General features: G+C 43.4%; 1 protein-coding gene across 1 annotated transcript in view; it reads left to right on the top strand.

Annotated features, from left to right (window-relative positions):
- The first annotated feature begins 821 nt into the window (after positions 1-821).
- Positions 822-25,054, top strand: part of LOC135559340 (band 4.1-like protein 1) — a 116,710-nt gene continuing 92,477 nt past the window's right edge. The window contains exon 1 of the mRNA XM_064993512.1: positions 822-929. The gene's annotated coding sequence lies outside the window, so the exon portion shown is untranslated. The remainder of the gene's footprint in view (positions 930-25,054) is intronic.

Genomic DNA, 25,054 nt, shown 5'->3' with positions numbered 1-25,054 from the left:
CTGTACATATACTGTGTTTTGATGTAATTTTATCTGTGGCCAATGACCTTGAGCCTTCTTGGAAGGGCACTTGTAATGGCAGGACCCAAAGGGCTTAAATTTTGGATGTCTACCCTTACTAAGGACTTAAACTTGGCGATGACGTAGTGTCCCCATGAGTGACAGAACACTGAGCCAATCACGGTGCAACGCTCCTATTTTCTGATGGCTCGCCCCACCACCACCGAAAGCACTGAGCTAGGCTGAATTCACCTGTATTTTGGAGCTGCCTCACTCAAGGAAGCAAAAAAGAGACCATGTTTGAATGTGGCTTTATAAACTCATTAAACTCTTTATAAACTCAATGTTACATTGTTTGTAAACTGTTATTTGACACATATTAATGGCAAAATAACATGCAAAACAGGCAAGGCAAGCCCCCCCCCCAATTTAATGTATTTTATTTTATATCAAAACAGGTGCGGCTCTGCCCTGAATGACGGATCGCCACTGGCTGGCATGGCTAATTGAGTGACTGTCAGCGACTGACATAATAAGAGAAAAACTGCTGATGCACAACCACATTTCGGAATTGCACCTGGTCTATTCTGCTATTCTTACTTTCATTAGTAAATTGAGACCCGACTGAGTAAAAAATAGTTGTGTTGTTGTTTTTTATGTCTGCATCGGCCCTGTGTCCAAGATATGGTAGCTGGAGCAGTCGACACATCACGCGCGTCGCTGGGAGTTCCCTTGTCCCCTATAGCACGCCCCTCCGTCTTTCCTCCGCGCCTTCCCGGTCGTGCCTCCCATCTATTCTCTCGCGCCATCTCCCGGGGAAAAGAAGCTGAGGGGCGGTGGCGGCGTCGGTGTAACGTTGCTTCACTGGCCTGTAACCTCAATGGTCCACATCTAGACTGAAGACTTGACAGTTGGACCCGACAGGACAGGTAGCCTTTATTTAATTGTTCTGCATTCTCTGGCAGTTATCTTGCAGTGTATGGGAGGCACAGGTGTAGCCTGTGTATCATGTGAGCATGACATTGTAGCCGACACCCGGAACGTTTTGTTATTCGTATAGTAGTGGAAAATAATGCCTGCACAAAACCGTGTGTTGACACCTTCCCATATAGTCTACCGGTGTTAAAGCCACCGACGGTTTCGTGGAATGATTGCAAGGGTGTTGCTAAAGGTTTAATCTGTGCAGTATGATCGGTCCGGTGTTCAATCATATGCCAAGACCAACATCCTTCTTCATGTATGATATGCTGGGTTATAATGCAGTGTAGCCTACGATAGCTAGTGTCAGTGTTGCTTATAGTAATGTATATTAGGCTACGCGCGTAACAATGCGTTAGGACCCTGCGAGTCAGATGCAAGTGTGTCAAATCTGTTGTCCGAAATATTCTAATATCCAGTATTGAAATAGGCAATTGACCCATGCAGTATATTTGGCTGTCATGCCTTCGGCTTTACTTGTGTGCGTTTTAAATGATTCAAATAGCCATTGTCTCACCTCTAGACAAGAGAATGAAGCAGGAGTATTGGTGCGGGTGTGGCAAAGGGGACAAGCAGCATGCGTGCCAATCTGTAAATGAATGTGCATGCTCTGGGTAGGCAACAACTGTGTAGGCAAAACGCTAAATAAATAGTTTAACTGAAATCGTTCAAAATCAAGAAAAGAAGGTAGAATTTAGAATCCTTGAGATGCACATGCTACAGAATACGTATATTTGAAAGCATGGCTAGGCTAGCCTAGTTTTGAGTTCACATCCACAGCTGTAATCTGCTGTAGCCTATTCAATGGTCATTTAAATTAGGTAATGACATAGCCTATTACAAATATACCAATACCCCCCCCCCTACCCCCCCCTACCTACCTGCTGCTGCTCCACCCCCTTCCAACAAGGGAACCTTTTTGTCCAGTTCTTATTTTGGATGTGAGTAAAAAAAAACATCATTCATTGTTAACACATCATATTCACCACCAACTTGTAACTCAAATACAATTTCTGAATGGGGTTTGAGTAGCTAGGCCAACAATAAAAAAGCAGACCCCTCATAGGTAGATGCTTCCATTTTTCAGTGTAGGCTATATTTGCACTCACTGAAAGTTTGTTTTTCCCCAACCAGACAATTAAGTGAGTTTTAATATCAAAGTTGCAAGATGTGAGGCTTTCACATGAAGACATTTACAGTAATGTTGTCAGGTATTTATTTAATTTACATCAGGGATGATAAAATATCACACATGAAACAACACTTAGAAAACAATGGCTGTGCAAACGACAATTGTTCTTCCGAGACACCGCCACAATCTAACTGTTCAACAAACAGAATTATAAGACTGATGTTTGAGCAGGCAGTGGTTGTGGGATTGATTAAATATTGTAGAGACAAGCCAAATCTAGGTGAAAATGTATATTTTTGCATGACGGCTGTTAGAGAACATTATACACTACATGACCAAACGTATGTGGACACCTGCTCGTCGAACATCTTATTCCAAAATCATGGGCATTAATATGGAGTTGGTCTCCCCTTTGCTACTATAACAGCCTCCACTCTTCTGGAAAGGCTTTCTACTAGATGTTGGAACATTGCTGCGGGGACTTGCTTCCATTCAGCCACAAGAGCATTAGTGAGGTCAGGCACTGATGTTGGGCGATTAGGCCAGACTCTCAGTCGGCGTTCCAATTCATCCCAAAGGTGTTCGATGGGGTTGAGGTCAGGGCTCTGTGCAGGCCAGTCAAGTTCTTCCACACCGATCTCGACAAACCATTTCTGTATGGACTCGCTTTGTGCATGAGGGCATTGTCATACTGAAACAGGAAAGGGCCTTCAACATTGAGATCTGTGTATTACAGAAGCTAGCTCTTATTGGTGAGCTGGTCTATACATACTTTCATTGCATCAGACTGAGTTTACAGTACCAGCTACTGACTCATGCCTCCTCTAGTCTCACAACACAGTCCTATTTCTTACTGTCTGGATTCAATCTGATCTTCTTTTGGATCCTCTCATTCTTTCTCTCCTAGCTAATCTACTGTCTACTCTACAGTATTCGACTGAGCATCTGTGTGGGTGTCAGTGATCAGTCTAGTGTGCGTGTTCACTCACTGTGCTTCTCCACTGATCGCGCACAGCAACTGAAGCAGGATTTCACATAATTTCTCTATCCCCCTATTTGGGGCCTGTTCAGAGGGAGGCAAGCCTGCCACTCCTCCATCCCTCTGTCTTACCTCTCCTTGATTACTGCCTGTTTCTGCTTCTCCAGAGTGCATTCTAGTCTTTGTGCCAACCAATGTCATTGTTCTGTGCCCCTTGTGTTATTATGTCTCCCTGCGAAAGAGGGTTGCTTATGAATACTATTGGTTTGGAGATAAGGGTTATGATCAACACATAACACGTCCAGATACATACTATATGAGGAATTGCTGTACAGGAAAATTCCTACAGGAATATTCCTTAAAGCCTATGGTTCAGTTAGTTTCCTTGTGAAAATTGCATTTTATGTTCATGTCACATGGAACACATTTCCCAGAAATAGAAGCCAATTGTCCATAGAAGATCATTTGGAACAGTTCGTGCATATATTATGACGACATTTTCTGACGTTATTGTTAGTTTTCGACTTCGGCAAGTGTTTCTTCGGCTGTTTCGGGCACACAAACATCTTTCGCGAAGGCAAGCCGAAGTCGTCAGCCGAAGTCTACACCCCCTCGTTGGCGATTGGTTAACTGAAGGAATTCTTCAATGATGTGCCTGTTGTCATTCAACAAGAGACGACTTGTCGTCATGCAATTGTTTTCCGGTTTGCCTATAGGCACCAGCCAAACTGTAGCATGCTAACGCCTTTACAGTCATGCATGACACACTCAGACACACTGCCTCCCATGTGTCAGCTCTATGTCATTACATGATTGATTTTCAATTCATGATATTTAATTGAATCTGCTGGAACAGTTATTTGTTCACAGCCATATTGAATTCACCACTAGATAAACTTACAGTCTCAGAGTCATAAGATTGATTGTAATAAACAGTCATTACACATTACAATTGACAGATGTTTATATCTTTCAAATGACGACATTGTGTTGTCTTTACGCCACTGAGAGGTAGCTAGATGACTGAATTACATCAATTTACCTCAGGAAGACAATGCATGTCCAAGATCATTCCCTGTGTCAAGCAATATTGTCTCAAAAGACCAACCAAGGATTTTGCTGCGACCTGGCACATTCCTCTTGCAATGGCTGTTTGCTTTTGCAGACACTGTTTTGAACGTTTGATTACACTAACTCACAGTCTGAACAGCTATTGGTTCACAAGTGTTATGCTCATTGCTCACTATATAGGTCAACAAATTAATATGAAACAAACTGCCTCAGTCATGATGTAGCATGTGTATTTGTCACGCCCTGATCCTGAGATATCTCTGTTTTCTTTATATTTTGTTTAGGTCAGGGTGTGACTAGGGTGGGTACGCTAGTTTTGTATTGTCTAGGGTTTTTGGATTGTCTAGGGTTTTTGTATGTCTAGGGTTTTGTAGGTCTAGGGGTTTTTGTATATCTATGTTGGCCTGATATGTTTATCGTTGCTGTTTACCATTGTCTCTGATTGGGGATCATATTTAGGTAGCCATTTCCGTTTGGTGTTTGTGGGATCTTGTTCTATGTTTAGTTGCCTGTCTACACTATTCGTATAGCTTCACGTTTAGTTTGCGCTTGTTTGTTTTGTTTTGCTGAGTTTCGGTTTTATTAAAAACACGTGGAACTCTACTCACGCTGCGCCTTGGTCTCATCTTTATAACAAACGTGACCGTATTACATCTTCCAATTAGAGGAACTAATAAACTATGAGCCTATCCTGCATTTGTCTATGACATCCTCTGCTAAACTAGCTGCTCACTATTTTGGTAGTGTGGCTGCATGAACCTATAGAAGGATAATTCATATTTTTATGACTGCACACATCTATACATAAGCTAACACCAATATAGCCTACAGAAAGAGGTACTGTTCCATGTCCTGTGAAGGTTCTCCACCTTGACTGCACATGTGCGCCCACCTCTACTACAGTAGGTAGCTCGAGCCAACTTCCTCTCAGCATAGATTGATGGACTGGCCACAAACTCCATTAGAATAAAATATCTGATTAATACAGCTCCGATAGTGTATGGACTGGCATACTAAACAGGCAAGGTTGTGTAAGGAAGGTCCCGTGATTGGCCAACATTGAGAATAAATAGGTTGGCTCTATAATCATGTGGATCAAGGTCTTTCACTTTATGTGAACTTGATATTTCTTTTATTTATCCTTTATTTAACTAGGCAAGTCAGTTAAGAATAGGGTTGAAAAGGGTCGAAAAACTTTCCAGTAAGTTGCCGGAATTTTCCATGGAAAGTTAAGCCCTGGAATTTGGAGAATTTTGCTTAACTTCTCAGGGCTGAAATCCCGTTAACGGGATCGATATGACAACAGCCAGTGAAAGTGCAGGGCGCCAAATTCAAAACAACAGAAATCTCATAATTAAAATTCCTCAACCATACATGTATTTTATACCATTTTAAATGTAATCTTGTTGTTAATCTCACCACAGTGTCCGATTTCAAATAGGCTTTACAGCGAAAGCACCACAAATGATTATGTTAGGTCAGAGCCAAGTCACAAAAACACACACAGCCATTTTTCCAGCCAAAGAGTGGAGTCACAAGAAGCAGAAATAGAGAGAGAATTAATCACTAACCTTTGATGATCTTCATCAGATGACACTCATAGGACTTCATGTTACATAATATATGTTGGTTTTGTTTGGTAAAGTTCATATTTATATAAAAAAATCCCAGTATACATTGGGCGTGTTACGTTCAGTAGTTCCAAAAACATCCGGTGATATTGCAGAGAGCCACATCAATTTACAGAAACACTCATCATAAATGTTGATGAAAATACAAGTGTTATACTTGGAATTAAAGATATACTCTGTAATGCAACCCCTGTGTCAGATTTCAAAAAGGATTTGAGTCCCTGGCGGCGTAGTGTGTTACTGATGGTAGGCTTTGTTACTTGGGTCCCAGGTCTCTGCAGGTCATTCACTAGGTCCCCCGTGTGGTTCTGGGATTTTTGCTCACCATTCTTGTGATAATTTTGATCCCACGGGGTGAGATCTTGCGTGGAGCCCCAGATCGTGGGAGATTATCAGTGGTCTTGTATATCTTCCATTTCCTAATAATTGCTCCCACAGTTGATTTTTTCAAACCAAGCTGATTACCTATTGCAGATTCAGGATATATGTATTTGTATATATCCAACATGGCGGATATATGTATTTGTTCTCTGAGCGCCGTTCTCAGATTATTACATGGTTTGCTTTTTCCGCAGGAAAACCTTGTGAAGACTTACAGAAAATGTTGACCATCTGTCATTGCCAACAAAGGGTATATAACAAAGTATTGAGATAAACTTTTGTTATTGACCAAATACTTATTTTCCACCATAATTTGCAAATAAATTCATTAAAAATCCTACAATGTGATTTTCTGGATTTTTTTTTTCATTTTGTCTGTCATAATTGAAGTGTACCTATGATGAAAATTACAGGCCTCTCTCACCTTTTTAAGTGGGAGAACTTGCACAATTGGTGACTGACTTAAACCCCCCCCTGTAAATATTCACTTACCATTGATGATCTTCATCAGAATGCACTCCCAGGAATCCCAGTTCCACAATAAATGTTTGATTTGTTCAATAATGTCCATTATTTATGTCCAAATAGCTACTTTTGTTAGCACGTTTGGTAAACAAATCAAAACTCACGAAGCGTGTTCACTAGTTAAAATTCCGTTACAGACCGTAGAAACTTGTCAAACGATGTATGGAATCAATCTTTAGGATGTTTTTAACATAAATCTTCAATAATATTCCAACCAGAGAATTCCTTTGTCTTCAGAAAAGCAAAGGAACGGGAGATACCTCTCATGTGAAATGCGCATGACCAGCGCGTTACTGCTGCCAGACCTCTGACTCATTCAGCTCTCATTCGGCCCCACTTCACAATGGAAGCATCAAACAAGTTTCTAAAGACGAGTGACATCTAGTGGAAGCCTTAGGAAGTACAAGATGACCAATATCCCACTGTAACTTTAATAGGGGCTGAGTCGACCAACCTGAAATCGAACAACCTCAGATTTCCCACTTCCTGTTTGGATTTTTTCTCAGGTTTTTGTCTGCCATATCAGTTCTGTTATACTCACAGACATCATTCAAACAGTTTTAGAAACTTCAGAGTGTTTTCTATCCAAATCTAATAATAATATGCATATATTACCAACTGGGACAGGTAGTTTACTCTGGGCACCTTATTTATCCAAGCTACTCAATACTGCCATAAGAAGTTAAATTCATCAAAGAGTTAGCTTATAAAAGTTAACCTTTTTTGTGGGATACACATAAGGCAATTATAGGTCTTGTGGCATATTTTGGTTTAACTTTCCCCAATTCAATTGAATCTCAACCCTCTGCATGCACAGTGCATTCTTCCATCACATGTCCAGTGCACTTTTCCATCACATGTACAGCTGATTCTGAAGATCTTGCACACTAATGAGATGCTATTGAGCCCACACCACTAGACTGTCTGAGCCAAGGACTACATGCTTTCTGGTAAGTTTGATTACAATACTGGGTGAGGTGAATATATTTGATATGACATACATAACTAGTAATTAGTAACTAGTAGCCAACAGCAAAGTGTCTTTAAATAACTTCTAACTTGTTAACAATTTCTGCTAAGTAGTTTTTGCTATCATGTGGGTTTTTAGCTTGCTTGAGCCTGCTAACTGAGCAGTGTTAATTCACCTGTTTCTATACATGTTTCATTTAAAAAGTATTTATCTAACAAATTAGTTGTTTAATCTAACTGCTTAACTATTTATCTGTACATGGAAATGTATTTGTTTTACTCATTTTTTTCTAATCTTTACAGGAAAATGCCACAGGCTGATGTGTGGAGAAATTTCATTCCAGATAATGTAGAAGGAAAAGCTGTGTACATTTGCAAATACTGTGCCAAATCATATGTGAAGAATGCAACAACGATGCAGAATCATCTGGCCAAGGGCATGAAGCTCCCTAAGCGCTCACAACAAGCAACCTCTGACAAAAGGTCCACTACTTATATTCGAGGTGAAAATGATGAATCAGACACCTTATTGATAGCAACAGCTCCTGGTCCTACTGGAATCAGAAGTTTTATTTGACTCAATGGAGGAACGTAGTATGCAACTGGATCACCCCTGATGCTCACAGGCAATGTGTAATGAAAGAGATTTCTGAATGTTCTTCGTCCAGCATACACCCCTCAGACATGCTTTATCTACTAACTTGCTGGATGCAGAGCTCAACAGAGTTCAAGTGAAGGTCAGGAATATCATAGAGAAAGCTGACTGTATTGCAATCATCTCTGATGGTTGGTCAAATGTTTGTGGGCAAGGAATAATTAACTACATCTCCACCTGTCAACCAGTATTCTACAAGAGCACAGACACAAGGGACAACAGACACACTGGTCTCTACATTGCAGATGAGCTGAAGGCAGTCATCAATGACCTTGGACCACAGAAGGTATTTGCACTGGTGACAGACAATGCTGCAAACATGAAGGCTGCTTGGTCTAAAGTGGAGGAGTCCTACTCACACATCACACCCATTGGCTGTGCTGCCCATGCATTGAATCTGCTCCTCAAGGACATCATGGCACTGAAAACATTGGATACACTCTACAAGAGAGCCAAGGAAATAGTTAGGTGTGTGAATGGTCATCAAGTTATAGCAGCAATCTACCTCACCAAGCAAAGTGAGAAGAATAAGAGCACCACATTGAAGCTGCCCAGTAACACCCGTTGGGGTGGTGTTGTCATCATGTTTGATAGTCTCCTGGAGGGGAAGGAGTCTCTCCAAGAAATGGCCATATCACAGTCTGACGATATGGACAGCCCCATCAAGAGGATCCTCCTGGATTATATATTTTGGAAGAGAGTGGTAAGCAGCCTGAAACTCCTGAAACCTATTGCAGTAGCCATTGCAAGGATTTAGGGAGACAATGCCATCCTGTCTGATGTTCAGACTCTGCTTGCAGATGTAAGAGAAGAAATCTGTACTGCCCTGCCCACTTCACTGTTGCTCCAAGCAGAGGAAACTGCAGTTCTGAAATACATCAAAAAGCGTGAAGACTTCTGCTTGAAGCCCATACATGCCGCAGCGTACATGTTGGACCCAAAGTATGCTGGCAAGAGCATCCTGTCTGGTGCAGAGATCAATAAGGCCTGTGGTGTTATCACTACCGTCTCTCACCACCTTGGCCTGGATGAGGGCAAGGTTCTTGGCAGTCTGGCGAAGTACACTTCTAAGCAAGGGCTTTGGGATGGAGATGCAATAAGGCAATCGTGCCAACATATCTCATCAGCCACCTGGTGGAAGGGACTTTGTGAATCTGAGGTTGTTTCCCCTGTTGCCTCCATCATCCTCCAAATCCCACCAACATCAGCCACCTCAGAGAGCAACTCGTCCTTGTTTGGGAACACACACACCAAAGCACGCAACAGACTGACCAATACAAGGGTTGAAAAATTGGTGGCCATCTGGGCAAATTTGAGGTTTTTGAGCCTGCCAACGAGCCATCATCAACAAGGTTGGAAAGTCACAGTGAAGATGAGACCTCAGAGTCTGATGTTCAAGAGGTAGACATTGAGGAGGTCCAGGGAGAAGACATGGAAGCCTGAGAGGAAGACAAACAAAGCTTTAGTTTCTAGACTATCATTTAACAGATGTATGTTGAAAACGTTTTTTGGGGGATGCGATGGATCATTGGGAATCATTCAGTATTCCCTTTCTTTTGTTGTTCAGTGAAATCATCGCATGTGAAGAGTCAACTCATTTAATTAAAGTTCAATTCATAACTAAAATATATATTTTTTTTTATTAGAAGGATTTAATCATTTGTAATTTTGTCTACTTATGATAAGGTATAATGTTTATGTTTCGGTCTCCATATGATATATCCAATGTAAAAAACATCTACATTTAAATGGTAAAAATATTCATTTGCACATGTTTCCGTTAATTCCAATATATTCCCGTTAATTCCCATATATTCCTGTTAATTCCCACAGAAAGTTTCCACCTCTGGATATTCCTCAAAATGTGCAACCCTAGCTAAGAACAAATTCTTATTTACAATGACGGCCTCCTCGGGTCAAACCTGGACGATGTTGGGCCAATTGTGCGTTGATCTATGGGACTCCCAATCACTGCCAAATGTGATGCAGCCTGGATTCAAACCAGGTACTGCAGTGATGCTTCTTGCACTGAGATGCAGGATCTTAGACCACTGCGCCACTTGGGAGCCCTTGATTCTATACTGTCACATTATATACTGTCACCTCATATATATATACTGTTACCTCATATAAAACATTTGATCTCCCCCAAAAAATGCTGGAGTATTGAGGCCCACTGTCCAAATAGATACGGAGGTGAGTGTAAATAAAACCAACATCTATTTGCACCTCGATCTGTCTGCCTGAATCTTTGCCCTTACAACTGCTACAATGTATTTTACAAACAATGAATGTGTCCTAATTGGAGGGAGATAGACAATACATTTGTGGAGACAGATGACCCTATCACAGTCCTCGCCTTCTTGTCTTTCGTATTCTGGACTGGTTCTTAATCACTTATGTTTAGGGCTGTTGTTGTTTGACCTAACAGTTGTATATTTCTGTAAATTGAACCATGTATTTTGCATTAATATTATTAGGCTATTGCAAGTGTCAGAGGGGAGAGACCAGAGACAGAGTATGATTCTCAGCAATGGCGTGTATTCATTCAAGATATGGACTTGATGGAAAGACGATTGTCTTATATATTCTGGACTGGTTGTCATTCAGTTATGTTTAGGGCTATTGGTAACAGTTAATTATTTCTGTACATTGAACCGTGTATTTTGCAATAAATAATGTTATTTCTTGCATTTATTATTAGGCCTTTGTAGAATATTTATTATAAATGACATTGAACTGTTCCATAAGAAAAGGTTGCCGACCCCTGTATTATAGCTTTATGATATCTGGACAATCTTTCATATGCCAAGTCTTTTTGTCTCGTGCTTTAGACCCATCAGCTGAAATGTTATGGCAAACTGTGTTTGACAACCATAGTCTTCACTCTGTCTTCCATGTGCCTTCCCTCTCTGCTGTGACATGACACTGAGCCACCATGTTTGATAGATTCCTCCTGCCACCTGCCGAGCAGATGAAGGATTGGCCCCAGGGCTACAGCGACCTGCCCGAGCTCGCATCACATTTTTGGGGCCGCAAATTGTCAGGGTCTCTGTAAGGAAGAGGGCATGATGACAGATAGGCACCATCAGGTCATGACGGATGGCACCTCATGGCACATCATTCTGCAGAAAATGACCCCCCCGCATTATTTCCATTACAATCTGGGCATTTATCTTAACGCTAGCTACAATCGACGAGCCTTTGTTGTGCTACCATACTATATCTATACTCAACCTCCATTGTTTGAAAGTGACATTCTGCAGTATGAGTTAGGAGTCTTTCTACTACAGCAGATATATGGTTTCAACATGTCAATGATACTGATGTTTCATTTCAACGGAGCTGACGCAAAGTGGGGATTGTTATCTGGGCTCTGTCTCAGGATTTGAGAGCAGAACAGAGGTCATCTCACAGACATAACGGAGTCTCTGATTGACATTCCAGACTCACAAAATTCCAAATCCCTCACTATCCCTTCCCCTAACACTCCATTGTTTGCAGATCTGTAATGTGTAAGCAAAAGGGCGGAAGCTCCACCACACACACACACACACACACACACACACACACACACACACACACACACACACACACACACACACACACACACACACACACACACACACACACACACACACCACAGGGGGTGTATGTACAGGGCAGATATTAATAAGCTCCCAGTCATTACTTGAAATGTCAAAATGTACAATAGATTAATTGGCCGACAACACAATGCCAAGTTGGCATCAAGAGGCAATTTCAATCCATTGCCTAGCCCGTTAAACTCTATTGTATTAAATGCCGGTATTGATGCATGGACTGAGTTGGATTTTTACCTTGCCTTAAATAACGGTATTTTAATGTTTAGTTTCAAATCAAATCAAGTTGTATTAGTCACATGTGCCGAATACAACAGCTAATGTGCGATCCAGAACACAGCCTGTAGCCCCAGAGTCTATGAAAGCAGGAACTGCCCATTGCCCAGAAACACTGGAAACAACTCGGAACCCCTCCGTCCTCTCACGACGACGTTCCCAAAGCCGGTTGTCAAATCGGATGGCCAAAATGATAAGTTCATCCAGAGTGTCAGGGTTGTCCTGGGAAGCCAGTTCATCCTTCAGAACCTCACGGAGTCTGTTCAGAAAGGCTGAGTGAAGGGCTTCTGTATTCCAACCGCTCTCAGCAGCGAGCATCCGAAAGTCAATGGCGTAATCAGCTACTCTCTGGCTGCCCTGCCGAAGTGCAATGAGTCTTTGAGCAGCATTCCTGCCACTGATGGGTTGATCAAAAACCCTCTTCATCTCCTGGGTGAAGCTTTGCCAATTAAAACAAATGTCTGATTGCTTCTCCCATATGGCCGTGGCCCAGGCCAGACCCCGTCCTGAGAGCAAGGAGATGACGTATGCCACTCTGGAACGCTTGCTGGGAAACGTTGATGCCTGCAGCTCGAAAGCCAGCAAGCATTGGAGCAGGAACCCACGACACCTCCCAGGAGGCCCCTCATAGCACTCCGGTGCCGGGAGATGAGGCTCCTGAATGGAGGAAGACGCTTGGGCTGGTAGGGAGTGGAGGATTAGGAACAGCCACAGGTGCAGCAGCCGTTGCTCCCGCCTGTCCTGTCCACAGAGTGAACACAAGAGTTCTTAAATCATCCGACAATGTCTGCAGCTACGCCTGCAGCCATGGCAACCAATCACAGTTCCATGGTGGGTGAGAGCCGACTAGCAAGCGCTTTGGGTGTGCACATGTACATTTTTTACCATGAATAGTGCCCGTTAGGCAGCACTGGAGCCAAAAGCATCCTAGAAATCAGGACAATGCCCCTTGTGGCAAAAGTAAGAACTGCCATTGAATCCATTGAAAATGCATGGTCAGAAGCTAGGTTTCCATTCAATTAGCGACATATTTTCATGCGAATATTCTAAAATCTGTTTAAAGAAATTACATGCATTTTCTCACCAGTCGTGAGTTTCCACACGTAATGCACACAAAAAGTGCTTTTATGCTTAATCTTTCATGTACCAAATAAAATTCATTGTATTTCCATCACATTTTCAACTCTACTGATAGTTTTGTCACAGAAAGCCCAATATGCTCATTAAGCATATTTAGAACTTTATTATTCAAAAACATAAAATATATACCATAAAATATATAATAACACCGTAAAAATAAATTTAAAATATTGTGATATAATACAGTATTTTGGCCATATCGCTCAGCCCTAGCCCAGCCTCTAGTGTTCTGCAACATACTTCTGGCAATGATCTATGAACAGTAAGCTTAGCTGCTTTGCAGGCCACAACAACCACCTAACTGCTTCATTGTCTTTTTAATCAAGGGGATTTTCTTATGTAATCTGCTGTCATTTACGTCACTCAGAAAACAGGGTTCCAAAAGGGTTCTTTGGCTGTCCCCATAGGAGAAACCTTTTTGGTTCCAGGTAAAATCCTTTTTGGTTCCAAGTCGAACTATTTTGGGTTCCATGGGGTTCATGACTTAATGACAAGGAGCTTCTTTGAAGAGATAAACAGTCAAAAGAGTTGTGCACCTGCCATCCCATTCCCTATTATCTCCTCTAGCCTGAGATTACGTGTGCAGTGACCATAACAGATGTGGAGCTTTCAGTAATTGAGTTGCATTGCGGCCTAAATGAAATAATTGATTGGCCCCCACGTCTTGACATGTGAAATGAGCACCCACATTTCTGTCACTGATCAACTTCTAAGACCATTTCTCTTCTCACACACACACACACACACACACACACACACACACACACACACACACACACACACAGACACACACACACACAGACATATTACATACACTCTTAGAAAAAAGGGTTCCAAAAGGGTCTCCGGCTGTCCCCATAGGAGAACACTTTTTGGTTCCAAGTAGAACTCTTTTTTGTTCCAGGTGAAACTCTTTTGGGTTCCATGTAGAACCCTCTGTGTAAATGGTTCTACATAGAACCAAAAAGGGTTATTCAAAGGTTTCTCCTATGGGGACAGCCAAAGAACCCTTTTAGGTTCTAGATATGTCACAGACCCCCCCCTCTACGTCATCGGCTTTCTAGGCTTCACTGAATGGGATTCATTATCATCAACTCCAGACTGTCTTGTCTGATTACACACACCTGGTTCCCATTTCCCCTGATTAGTATGTTATATATGTCTTATATATGCCTATATATGTCTCTCTCTGTCTTTGTCGGTTATTGTTCCCATGTCCGTTGGTTGTGTGAATACCTATGTGTTGGTGCAGCTGTTATGTTGCTTGCTTTATATATTGTGTACTATGGGTATCGTCCAAATCTTTATACCAGATTTTTTTTCTAAGAGTGTAGGCTACGCATTGCATAAAAATGACCTTTCTGATGTAAAACTGCACAGTCCTGACATATAGCTCACTCACACTCAACACAGTTTCAGTTTGCAATTTACAGCCATTGTTGAGGAAATAAAGTAATTATACCCTATTTCTTCTTGTTAGGTGCTGGTCATGAAGTCACTTCATAAAGGGTTAAAGACACTCCATGTATTACTTTCTTTGTCCACACTGAGCTTTGAAATTGAGGGACTTATCACTAGACTTGGGCGCTATCCAGATTGTCATACGTTCCTACTGACCTTGTGCCATATTCAGTAATACTGGCACTGAACACAAGGGAAGCTATTTTCAAACCCCACTGAGCCTTTGTAATCCGAAGGTTAGCAATGCTTACAAGTACATGTAAAATCCCATAGAGAATTATAACGAAATGCTCACGAGCACTACATGTTATACAGTCTCTATCCTGAAGTACTTGCAGGACAGACATTCCATATCAAAGTTATACAAGTAACAAAAAAGGCTACTTACAGTTTGCTGCATGCACAAAACAAATATTAGACAGCAAGGTTCTTGATCCAGGAGAAGATTCTCTGCTGTTACCAAGCGCAACTTGATTTTGTAAGAAGCTAACCACTTAGCTAGATAACTAAAGAGCTAATAAATTAGCTAAATTATCTGACAGGTAAAATGTAGAACACGATCTTCGGTATTTCCTAATGTATTGCACAAGTTGACTACAGGTATTTACTTAAAGGGATACTTTGGTATATTGCCAATGAGGCCCTTTATCTACTTCCCCAGAGTCAGATGAACTCGTGGATGCCATTTTTATGTCTCTGTGTCCAGAATGAAGAAAGTAATGACCATTTTTTTTGTGTTTCATTATTATTATTTTTTAGCCCTATTTCTCACCAATTTCATGATATCCAATTGGTAGTTAGTCTTGTACTATCGCTGCAACTCCCATACAGACTTGGGAGAGCTGTGCGTCCTCCAAAACACGACCCCGCCAAGCCGCACTGCTTTTTGACACCCTCCCCTAACCCGGACGACTTTGGGCAAATTATGTGCCACCTCATGGGTCTCCCAGTCGCAGACGGCTGCGACACAGCCTGGGATCTACATTTACATTACATTTAAGTCATTTAGCAGACGCTCTTATCCAGAGCGACTTACAAATTGGTGAATTCACCTTCTGATCTAATCAGATCTAATCAGTATGAAGTTAGTTTCTCAAGCAAATTCTAACTAGCCTTAGCTGGAAGTCTATGGGTATCTGCTAATCCTGAAGTAGCCTTTAAAAAGTAGCTACAAATATTACAATTAATAAAAAACAACTTCAAAGAAATATTATCAACGGTATTGACGGTAATGAAAAACCATCCAGTGGCTATTTCCAAATACCCTGGTATAGGTATACACGGTATACCACCCAAGCCTACTTATCATGCTGCGTATCACATTAGTCCTCTCAAGAGCCTGTTTATATAATTTTTGGATTGCCTCTGCTTATGCACAGATAGGTTTGCCTGTCGCTAAAGTTGAGAGAAGTCTTCCGTCTGAGCCTTTCAAGAGTTAAATTCAGAGACCCGCTAGCAGACAGACAGCTGGCTGAGGGAAATGTTCATCTAAGCTTCCTTGATGCTTTGGTGACTAATACCACATTATCCATCAGCTGTTTACAAGTGTGGAGCAATTAAAAGACTGAATTAAAACCCTATTTTGTTACTTCTTAATTAAGGTTTTCCTGGATGTGTTAAACTTTAATCTTAGCCTGCCTTGTGCCATTTCTCTAATCCCACCATCTCATTAGCTTTATCCCTTGTTTTTTAATCACACTTCCATTCTGGCTAGAGAAATGGTACTCAAAATCTGGATCAAAGTACTGAAAGATTTAGAGATGTTTGTAATCTTGTCTAATGTCCATTGGTGGCACTCATGGTTTCCTGTCTTTATGCTATAGCGTAGCCGATGTGGAATAACTACTCAGTTAGTGATGCGCTAATCTTGTGCAAGTGATGTCATCCGCCCTGAGACCGAGAAGTATTGTTTCACCAGACCTAGAAATGCTTTTTTTTTAGGTCAGTGGTATTGATGGTGCTTCTTTGGGTTGCGAATGTTGCGTGTTCGTGCCCAGCTTGAGGCAGACAGGGATGGAAGCTATACTGTTACACTAACATCATGATAAACGTGTGGTTTGACTGACAGAAATAGAAGGAGTAATATTTGTTTACATGATTAACTTAAGTATTCCACAACATAGTAGGGCTGACCACATTTAATTGATGGGTCGATTGTTTAGTCGACAGCCTGTTGGTCGACCAACATTCCTTTAGCCGAACAGTAGCAGAAAAATATACAGTATCAGTCAAAAGTTTGGACACACCTACTCATTCAAGGGTATTTCTTTATTTATTTTTTTTTACAATTTTCTACATTGCAGAATAATAGTTAAGACATCAAAACTATGAAATAACACACAGGGAATCATGTAGTAACCAAAAAAGTGTTAAATAAATCAAAATATATTTTATATTTGAGATTCTCCAAAGTAGCCACCCTTTGCCTTGATGATAGCGTTGCACACTCTTGGCATTCTCTCAACCAGCTTCATGAGGAATGCTTTTCCAACAGTCTTGAAGGAGTTCCCGTTGGCAGCTTTTCCTTCACTCTGCAGTCCAACTCATCCCAAACCATCTCAATTGGGTTGAGGTCGGGTGATTGTGGAGGCCAAGTCATCTGATGCCTCACTCCATCATACTCCTTCTTGGTCAAATAGCCCTTACACAGGAGGTGTATTTTGGGTCATTGTCCTGTTGAAAAACAAATGATAGCCCCACTACAGCTAAACCAGAAGTGTGCCTTGAATTCTAAATAAATCACTCACAGGAGGTCATCCGTTCACCTACTTTGCATCTCACAAAGACACGGCAGTTGGAACCAAAAATCTCAGATTTGGACTCGTCGGACCAAAGGACAGATTTCCACCGGCCTATTGTCCATTGCTCGTGTTTCTTGCTTTTTCATTTAAATTTCCATGAATGCAATCTGTATCCAATTGTTGTAGTTTTTTTTTACCCTTTTTCTCCCCAATATCTATCTTGTCTCATCTTGTCTCATCAAACTCCCGTACAGGCTCAGGAGAAACGAAGGTTGAAAGTCATGCGTCCTCTGATACACAACACAACCAGCCGCACTGCTTCTTAATACAGCACACATCCAACCCGGAAGTCAACCACACCAATGTGCTGGAGGAAACACCGTGTACCTGGCAACCTTGGTTAGCGCGCACTGTGCCCGTCCCACAAGGACATCCCTTCCGACCAAGCCCTCCCTAACCCGGACGACGCTAGGCCAATTGTGCGTCGCCCCACGGACCTCCCGGTCGCGGCCGGTTACGACAGAGCCTGGGCGCGAACCACAGCACAGCTGGCCGTACAACGCCCTTAACCACTGCGCCACCCGGGAGGCCCTCTGCAGCATAGTTAACTCTGGGTCTTCCTGTCCTCATGAGAGCCAGTTTCATCATAGCGCTTGATGGTTTTTGAGTCTGCACTTGAAGAAACTTTCATAGTTCGTGAAGTTTTCTGGATTGACTGACCTTCATGTTTTAAAGTAATGATGGACTGTATTTTTTGGCTTATTTGAGCTGTTCTTGCCATAATATTGCCTTAGCCCTATTTGGTAAAAGGCTATCTTCTGTATACCACCCCTATCTTGTCACAGCACAACTGATTGGCTCAAACCCATTAAGAAGGAAAGAAATTCCACAAATTAACTTTTAACAAGGCATACCTGTGGTTCTGAACCACATCAGTGCACAGTTGAATTGGCACCTTTTCCTAGACCATGTTGCTATGTGCATAAAAGCAAAGTTAACCAGCATATTGAGAACAATGCGGCGGAGGCTGCAGCAGAATGAGGAGACGAGAACACAGCCCTTACATTATTGGCTAAGAAAAGTGAGAGAGAGGAATCCCCAATTTAATTAGGTCTATAATCAATAGCCTAACTGTTAAATGTGCTTGGCTTTATGAATCATCCATATATATCTATAGAAATAAGACAGATACTGCTTCTGTTGCCTGTTGATTTGTCAAGTAAACAATTTCTAGTAAACATGTCAATTAAACAATTTGACACATTTTTTAAATCTTTTCTTTGCTTTAATAAAGGCTTTACACTTTTTTTCCCCCATTAGAACAGCTTCTGGTATTATTTATAATTTATTTAGTGTTGTTTACACTGTTCCAAATTGTCCGAAAAATTATATTTATAATAATAATAACACTCCCTTTCTTTTTCTCCTTCTTCTTATTTTTTAACTATGATGATCATCAGTATCATACTAAGTAATGTCATTATCATTATTAGGCTTAATATAGCAGCCTTGTGTAACCACCATGTATTTTATTTTTTTAACCTTTATTTAACTAGGCAAGTCAGTTAAGAACATATTCTTATTTTCAATGACGGCCTAGGAACAGTGGGTTAACTGCCTGTTCAGGCATTGAGCTGTAGGCCTAAGTGCATCCTCTTTAGTTTTACAACTCTAATTTAGGCATATATTAAGCCTATATTTCAACACTTATATAGGGTACTGGATCAATCAATCATTCATTCGTTCATGTCATCACACAGCATATGAGTCATTCATAATTGGAAATGCAGTAAAGCTTTTTCATTTTAAAATAAAATAAAGCGACCTTTGAATAATTTGCTTAAACATTAAATAAACCGTTCCATTCCGGAAATTGCATTCAGGAATGATTGTGACTGTTTAGTCTTTGCTGTAATAAAGACTTGACAAAAAAAACATTACAACAGACTCTCTGGTAGGCTTGCAATTTATTTTGTGTTGTTTACATTTTTCCAAATGGTCAGAAAAATTATATTGTGATCTAACAGCACCTGTTTGGCACACATAATATACACGTAGCCCTTGCTCCTTACCTTACTTTTCTTGATCTCCAGTATTTTCCACAACTAGTAAGATTTATTCCACACATCTGACTTCCCCTTTACCTCCTGAGCAACCAGTAGCCTAAACATTCCCCCTTTTCGGGTTTATTTGTCACGTCCTCTGCATCCATTTTGCTGTTACGGTGTTTGGAGTTTGTTATAACCAATTTATTAATGTGTTTATGATATGCTATAGGTCAGGCCATATTGGTCACATGATGCATTCTTTATGTTATGGAAAGAGATCAAGATCTGAGGGAATATGGAATGTTTTTCCAAACCAATGATGTATTTTGGGAAACAGATCTTTGCCGTCAGAAATGACTGTGATAAACACTGTGGTGGTCGGACTCCCTCTAGTCATATGTGTGTCTTAATGATTTAATCAAATAATGTGCTTAAAGCATCAGACAAGCTCAGTGGATATAGTTGATTTGATTAAAACTAGGGTTGCACGTTTTGGGGAATATTCAGAGGTGGAAATTTTCTGTGGGAATATATGGGAATTAACGGAAATATATGCAAATTAATATGAATACCATTTAAATGTAGATGTTTTTTGCATTGGATATTTGCATTACCATATCATATGGAGACATAAACATAAACCATTTACCTTATCATAAATAGACATAATTGCAAATGATTAAATCCTTCCAATAGAACTAAAAAAACAATTTAGTTACAAATTGAACTTTAATTAAATGAGTTGACTCTTCACATGGGATGATTTCAACATCAGACTCTGAGGTCTCATCTTCACTGTCACTTTACAACCTTGTTGATGATGGCTCGTTGGCAGGCTCAAAAACCTCAAATTTGCCCAGATGGTCACCAATTTTTCAACCCTTGTATTGGTCAGTCTGTTGCCTGCTTTGGTGTGTGTGTTCCCAAACAAGGACGAGTTGCTCTCTGAGGTGGCTGATGTTGGTGGGATTTGGAGGATGATGGAGGCAACAGGGGAAACAACCTCAGATCCACAAAGTCCCTTCCACCAGGTGGCTGATGAGATATGTTGGCACGATTGCCTTATTGCATCTCCATCCCAAAGCCCTTGCTCAGAAGTGTACTTCGCCAGACTGCCAAGAACCTTGCCCTCATCCAGGCCAAGGTGGTGAGAGACAGTAGTGATAACACCATAGGCCTTGTTGATCTCTGCACCAGACAGGATGCTCTTGCCAGCATACTTTGGGTGCAACATGTACGCTGTGGTGTGTATGGGCTTCAGGCAGAAGTCTTCAAGCTTTTTGATATATTTCAGAACTGCAGTTCTCTGCTTGGAGCAACAGTGAAGAGGGCAGGGCAGTACAGATTTCTTCTCTTACATCTGCAAGCAGAGTCTGAACATCAGACAGGATGGCATTGTCTCCCTAAATCCTTGCAATGGCTACTGCAATAGGTTTCAGGAGTTTCAGGCTGCTTACCACTCTCTTCCAAAATACATAATCCAGGAGGATCCTCTTGATGGGGCTGTCCATATCGGCAGACTGTGATATCGCAATTTCTTGGAGAGACTCCTTCCCCTCCAGGAGACTATCAAACATGATGACAACACCACCACAACGGGTGTTACTGGGCAGCTTCAATGTGGTGCTCTTATTCTTCTCACTTTGCTTGGTGAGGTAGATTGCTGCTATAACTTGATGACCATTCACACACCTATTTCCTTGGCTCTCTTGTAGAGTGTATCCATTGTTTTCAGTGCCATGATGTCATTGAGGAGCAGATTCAATGCATGGGCAGCACAGCCAATGGGTGTGATGTGTGAGTAGGACTCCTCCACTTTAGACCAAGCAGCCTACATGTTTGCAGCATTGTCTGTCACCAGTGCAAATACCTTCTGTTGTCCAAGGTCATTGATGACTGCCTTCAGCTCATCTGCAATGTAGAGACCAGTGTGTCTGTTGTCCCTTGTGTCTGTGCTCTTGTAGAATACTGGTTGACAAGTGGAGATGATGTGGTTAATTATTCCTTGCCCACAAACATTTGACCACCCATCAGAGATGATTGCAATACAGTCAGCTTTCTCTATGATTTGCTTGACTTTCACTTGAACTCTGTTGAACTCTGCATCCAGCAAATGAGTAGATAAAGCATGTCTGGTTGTAGGGGTTTATGCTGGACGAAGAACATTCAGATCCCTTCCAATACACATTGCCTGTGTGTAACGGGTTTCTTCTACCTCCTTCTCTGACGAAGAGGTGGAATAAGGATCGGACCAAAATGCAACGTGATTCGTTCGATAAATCTTTAATGATGAAAAAACACGAACAATACAAAACAACAAACGTCGAAAACCGAAACAGCCCTGACTGGTGCAGCAAACACAGAGACAGGAACAATCACCCACAAACACACAGTGAAACCCAGGCTACCTAAATATGATTCCCAATCAGAGACAACGATAATCACCTGACTGATTGAGAACCGCCTCAGGCAGCCATAGACTAATCTGTACACCCCACACAACCCCAAGGTGAAACACACTACAAACAAACCCATGTCACACCCTGGCCTGACCCAATAAATGAAGAAAACATAATAAATATAGACCAGGGCGTGACAGAACCCCCCCCCCTAAGGTGCGGACTCCCGGACGCACAACAAAAACAATAGGGAGGGTCCGGGTGGGCGTCTGTCCATGGTGGCGGCTCCGGCTCGGGACGTGGAACCCACTCTATGAATGTCTTAGTCCCCCTTCCTCGCGTCCTAGGATTGTCCACCCTCTCCGCCGACCATGGCCTAGTAGTCCTCACCCAGAACCCCACTGGACTGAGGGGCAGCTCGGGACAGAGGGGCAGCTCGGGACAGAGGAGCAGCTCGGGACAGAGGGGCAGCTCGGGACAGAGGGGCAGCTCGGGACAGAGGGGCAGCTCGGGACAGAGGGGCAGCTCGGGACAGAGGGGCAGCTCGGGACAGAGGAGCAGCTCGGGACAGAGGAGCAGCTCGGGACAGAGGAAGCCCAGCACTGAGAGGAAGCCCAGCACTGAGAGGAAGCCCAGCACTGAGAGGAAGCCCAGCCAGGTAGTTGAATCCGGCAGATCCTGGATTGGTTGGCAGTTCTGGCAGATCCTGGCTGACTGGCGGATCTGGAAGAGTCTGGTTGACTAGCAGATCTGGAAGAGTCTGGTTGACTAGCAGATCTGGAAGAGTCTGGTTGACTTGCAGATCTGGAAGAGTCTGGTTGACTGGTAGATCTGGAAGAGTCTGGCTGACTGGCAGATCTGGAAGAGTCTGGCCGACTGGCAGATCTGGAAGAGTCTGGCCGACTGGCAGATCTGGAAGGGACTGGCAGATCTGGAAGGGACTGGCAGATCTGGAAGGGTCTGGCCGACTGGCAGATCTGGAAGGGTCTGGCCGACTGGCAGATCTGGAAGGGTCTGGCCGACTGGCAGATCTGGAAGGGTCTGGCCGACTGGCAGATCTGGAAGGGTCTGGCAGATCTGGAAGAGTCTGGCCGACTGGCAGATCTGGAAGGGTCTGGCCGACTGGCAGATCTGGAAGGGTCTGGCCGACTGGCAGATCTGGAAGGGTCTGGCCGACTGGCAGATCTGGAAGGGTCTGGCCGACTGGCAGATCTGGAAGGGTCTGGCCGACTGGCAGATCTGGAAGGGTCTGGCCGACTGGCAGATCTGGAAGGGTCTGGCAGATCTGGAAGGGTCTGGCCGACTGGAAGATCTGGAAGGGTCTGGCCGACTGGCAGATCTGGAAGGGTCTGGCCGACTGGCAGAGTCTGGCTGACTGGCAGATCTGGAAGAGTCTGGCTGACTGGCAGATCTGGAAGGGTCTGGCCGACTGGCAGAGTCTGGCTGACTGGCAGATCTGGAAGGGTCTGGCTGACTGGCAGATCTGGAAGAGTCTGGCTGACTGGCAGATCTGGAAGGGTCTGGCTGACTGGCAGATCTGGAAGAGTCTGGCTGACTGGCAGATCTGGAAGAGTCTGGCTGACTGGCAGATCTGGAAGAGTCTGGCTGACTGGCAGATCTGGAAGAGTCTGGCTGACTGGCAGATCCTGGCAGACTGACGGCTCTGGCTGCTTCATGCTGACTGACGGCTCTGGCTGCTCCATGCAGACTAGCAGCTCTGGCTGCTCCATGCAGATTGACAGCTCTGGCTGCTCCATGCAGACTGGCAGCTCTGGCTGCTCCATGCAGACTGACAGCTGTGGCTGCTCCATGTAGACTAACAGCTCTGGCAGCTCCTTGCAGACTGGCAGCTCCTTACAGACTGGCAGCTCCATGCAGACTGGCAGCTCTGGCTGCTCCATGCAGACTGGCAGCTCTGGCTGCTCCATGCAGACTGGCAGCTCTGGCTGCTCCATGCAGACTGGCAGCTCTGGCTGCGTCTAAACGGGCAGGAGACTCCGGCAACGCTGTAGAGGCGGAAGGCTCTGGCAGCACTAAACAGGCGGGAGACTCCGGCAGCGCAGGAGAGGAGGAAGGCTCCAACAGCGCTGAACAGGCGGGAGGCTCTGGCAGCGCAGGAGAGGCGAGGCGCACTGTAGGCCTGATGCGTGGTGCTGGCACTGATGGTACTGGGCCGAGGACACGCACAGGAAGCCTGGTGCGGGGAGCTGCCACGGGAGGGCTGGTGTGTGGAGGTGGCACAGGATGGGCTAGACCGTGAAGGCGTACTGGAGATCTTGAGAGCAGTGTTGGCACAGGACGTGCAAGGCTAGGGATGTGTACAGGAGGCCTTGTGCGTGAGGCTGGCACCAACTTCACCAGCCGACTAACACGCACCTCAGGACGAGTATGGAGCGCTGACCCAGGTGCCATCAAATCCCCGACACGTTCCGTCGGGCGAATTCCATGCAAAAAGCACCAACACAGCAACTCCCTCATTTCTCTCTCCTCCAATTTCCCCATTAACTCCTTCACAGTCTCTGCTTCGCTCACCTCCAACACCGGTTCTGGTCTCCTCCTTGGCTCCTCACGATAAACAGGGAGAGTGGGTTCAGGTCTGACTCCTGACTCTGCCACACTCTCCCTGAGCCCCCCCCCCCCAAGAAATTTTTGGGGCTGACTCTCGGGCTTCCATCCGCATTTCCGCGCTGCCTCCTCATACCAGCGCCTCTCAGCTCTCACCGCCTCCAGTTCTTCTTTGGGGCGGCGATATTCTCCAGGCTGATCCCAGGATCCTTCTCCGAACAATTTCTCCTCCCAAGTCCAGAAGTCCTGTGATTGCTGTTGCTGCCTTTGTTGCTTCTCCTGTGGCTCCTGCCCGTTGACACGTTGCTTGGTCCGTTTGTGGTGGGTGATTCTGTAACGGGTTTCTTCTACCTCCTTCTCTGACGAAGAGGTGGAATAAGGATCGGACCAAAATGCAACGTGATTCGTTCGATACATCTTTAATGATGAAAAAACACGAACAATACAAAACAACAAACGTCGAAAACCGAAACAGCCCTGACTGGTGCAACAAACACAGAG

Source organism: Oncorhynchus masou, chromosome 18 (genome assembly GCF_036934945.1).
Source record: "Oncorhynchus masou masou isolate Uvic2021 chromosome 18, UVic_Omas_1.1, whole genome shotgun sequence".
NCBI lineage: Eukaryota > Metazoa > Chordata > Actinopteri > Salmoniformes > Salmonidae > Oncorhynchus > Oncorhynchus masou.
This window is presented reverse-complemented; position numbering and strand designations above follow the sequence as displayed.